The 3,009-nt window shown below is 48.7% G+C and overlaps 1 pseudogene; it reads right to left on the reverse strand.

The window, feature by feature from the left end:
- Positions 1-1,570: 1,570 nt before the first annotated feature.
- Positions 1,571-2,993, reverse strand: LOC103609511 (annotated as a pseudogene).
- Positions 2,994-3,009: the final 16 nt, after the last annotated feature.

Raw genomic sequence — 3,009 nt, forward strand, 5'->3', positions numbered from 1 at the left:
AGCATTTGACAAAACCCAACAGCCTTTCATGATTTAAAAAACAAAACAAAAACTAAACAAAATTTTTTTTAAAAAACCTCAACAAATTAGGAGTGGAAGGAAACTTCTTCAACATGATCAAAGGCATTTATGAAAAAGCTATGGCTAACGTTGAAGTTGGTGGTGAAGGACGGAAAGCTTACCGGCTAAATTCAAATACAAAACAGGAATGCATGCTTTCTCCACTTCCACTCAACATTGCACTGAAACTTTTAACCATAATAATTAGTCAAGAAAAAGAAATAAAAGGCATACAAATTGGAAATAAAGATGTAAAACTATCTCAGTTCACAGATGACTTGACCTTGAACATACAAAATCCTAAAGAATCCACAAAAAAAACTATCAGACCTAATAAAAGAATTCAACAAGGTTGTAGGATACAAGATCAACACACAGAAATCAGTTGTATTTTTACACACTAGTAAGGGACGACCCACAAATGAAATTATGAAAAGAATTCCATTTACAATAGCATCAAAAAGGATACATACTTAGGAATAAATGTAATCGATAAGAAGCATGATTTGCACACTAAAAACAGCAAAACATTAATGAAAGAAATTAAACATAACCTAAATAGAAATACATTCTATGTTAATGCATTGGACCATTTAATATTGTTAAGACATCAAAACTCCCTGAAGCAATCTACAGATTTATTGTTATTCCTATCAAAACCTCAATGTATTTTTTTTTTTCAAATCTGTGTCCTTTATTCCACCTAGGGGGCATACCCAGCTGTATGCAGAGTCCTGACTCAACAGACTGGTGGAAGATCCCTGGGTCTGAGGCACACAACTGCCTGGGCTCTGCTCTGCAGAAGGATGGTGGGTTGGGCAGAAGAGAGGAGCTGAGGCTTGAGGCAGAGCTGCCCCAGCACGAAGGAGAATGGAGCGTCAAGGTAGTAGGACTATGATGGAGGGGGCAGTGAGGGGCCTCAAAGGGCCAAAGTTGGGTGTTTTGAGGGGAGAGGCGTTTCCACCCAGTCTCCTAAGTCTGCTGATGGCCACACCCAGTCTTCAGGTGGAGAGGAAGCTGCTGCAGCTCTGTGATGTTGTATCCCTCTGGATCTTCTGAAGGTCCCTGTCCTTTTTCTGCTATGGCTGAAGTTGTGACCAAGAATGGGACAGGAGATGGATAAAGCCTTGGAGCAGGAATCACTTGTCGGAAGAATGCAGAATCCACATACTGGGGACTCCCATCTTTTTGGAAATGAGCTGTTTGGGGCTTGAGGAATGAGGTGGAGACAAGTTGAGAGTTGAGAAAGGTGACCAGCCCAAGGATAGAGGCTAGGAGCTGTGTGCAAAAGGCCAGAGAAGAGTTCAGTGGGATTGTGGGTGGCAGGCCAAGATCCCTCTGGCCCCCACAAAACGTGGAAAAACTAGCACAGAGGCAGCCGACCACTTGCCTAGGAAACAGAACTCAGGCACCAAGTAGAAAAGACCCTCATGCAGAACTGCCACCCTTTACCCCCTGCTGTCTCAGATGGCCTGTCCACAACTGAAACCAGTGGCCAGGGAGGCATAGCCTATTGCTGGGATATGATGGTGAATGCGCAGTCCAAGAAAGCCACTGTGATGTCCTGTAGGCAGAACCAGGTCCAGTGGGTAGCCTCACTGAGCTGTGTCTTCTTGAAGTCCCAGGTCACCTCACCTCTGCATGACTAATGGCAGTGCTCCTGGGCCCAGGCCAGGGCCTCAGCAGCAGGTACCACAACAGCAGCAACATATTCTGGTAGAGAAGCAGATGCAGCCCCCTTAGGTAATGGAGAAGCTGGCTTCAGGCAGCAGAGAGCTGGATCTGTAGTCTCTGAGAGAGACCAGTGAGATGGGAGGCATGGTGGGCAGAAAGGAAGCTGACCATGGCACTGGGGTAGGCCCAAGCCAGCAGCAAGCCAGGCCAAACCACAGTTAGCAGGTGGGAGCCTCAGGCTGGCATGTCTGCTCTAGCCAGCTTTAGCCTTACAGGCTGTAGGAGTAGAACCTGGCGCATGCTTGTTGGCCAGGAAACAAAAAGCCAATTGATTAAAGCAACCGGCCAGCAAGGGATGCCTGGAAAGAGCTGTGTGACAAGAAGTCATGGCACAGGAAACCTATGGCAAAGACCAGCAGCAACAGAGTAGCCAGATCCAAGGCAGCCAAGGGTCCCATGCCCATTGCAACAGACCCATGCAGGCCATATCACAGGTAATGACATCCTGGTTGTTACCGTTGCCCTTCCTTAGCAGCTTCTGGTTGGCAAGCTTGAAGGACTGAACGGTTTCTTGCAAAAACTTCAGCACCTGAGCAAGTGCTCCAGCAGCAGGCTGGACTGTGGCAGGTGCTTGAGGCACAGCTGCCTCCAGACGCTGGCACTGAGGGGGCCCACAGTCAGGCACTCAGTTAGGCTGCCTAGGAGCTCTTTCTTCATCTCAAGGGGACAGATAGGGGTGGCTCTGGACAGGAAGGAAAGGAAATATGTGTGCAGAGTGGATTCTGACTTCACCCCAATGGCGAGCACCTTCAGTCAGGGGTTGCTCCTGCAGGCTGGGTGCCAGGGAGTTGCTGGGCATAGAGGCAAAGTCCAGAAATGAGGAGAAGTCCTTGGGGCCAGTCATGCCAAAGCCCTTAGTGAGTCTGGGATGCATCAGGAGCAGCTGATCCAGGTGTGCAACGGCAAGGGGAGACAGAGATATGATGCCCAGCACAAGCAGCATGATCCCCAGCTACACTTCCAGTCCCTCGGTGAGACTGGTAAAGCCCTTTGACCCGGGGCCCACATGATGGTCAGACACTTCACTGGTCAGCTCTAGTGGACCTCCGCAATTCCAGGAACTTGCCCAGGTTCATGGCGGCAAGCTTGGGCTTGTCTTGCAAAATGGCTTGGAATCAGATGCGATAACCGTTTAGTGACTCCCTCAGTGTCTTGTCCAGCTCTGGCAGCATGGTGAACAGACAGTGTTCAGAAAAGAGCTCCAGGGGCCGGCCC

The sequence above is a fragment of the Galeopterus variegatus genome, unplaced genomic scaffold, assembly GCF_000696425.1.
Source record: "Galeopterus variegatus unplaced genomic scaffold, G_variegatus-3.0.2 Scaffold9702, whole genome shotgun sequence".
NCBI lineage: Eukaryota > Metazoa > Chordata > Mammalia > Dermoptera > Cynocephalidae > Galeopterus > Galeopterus variegatus.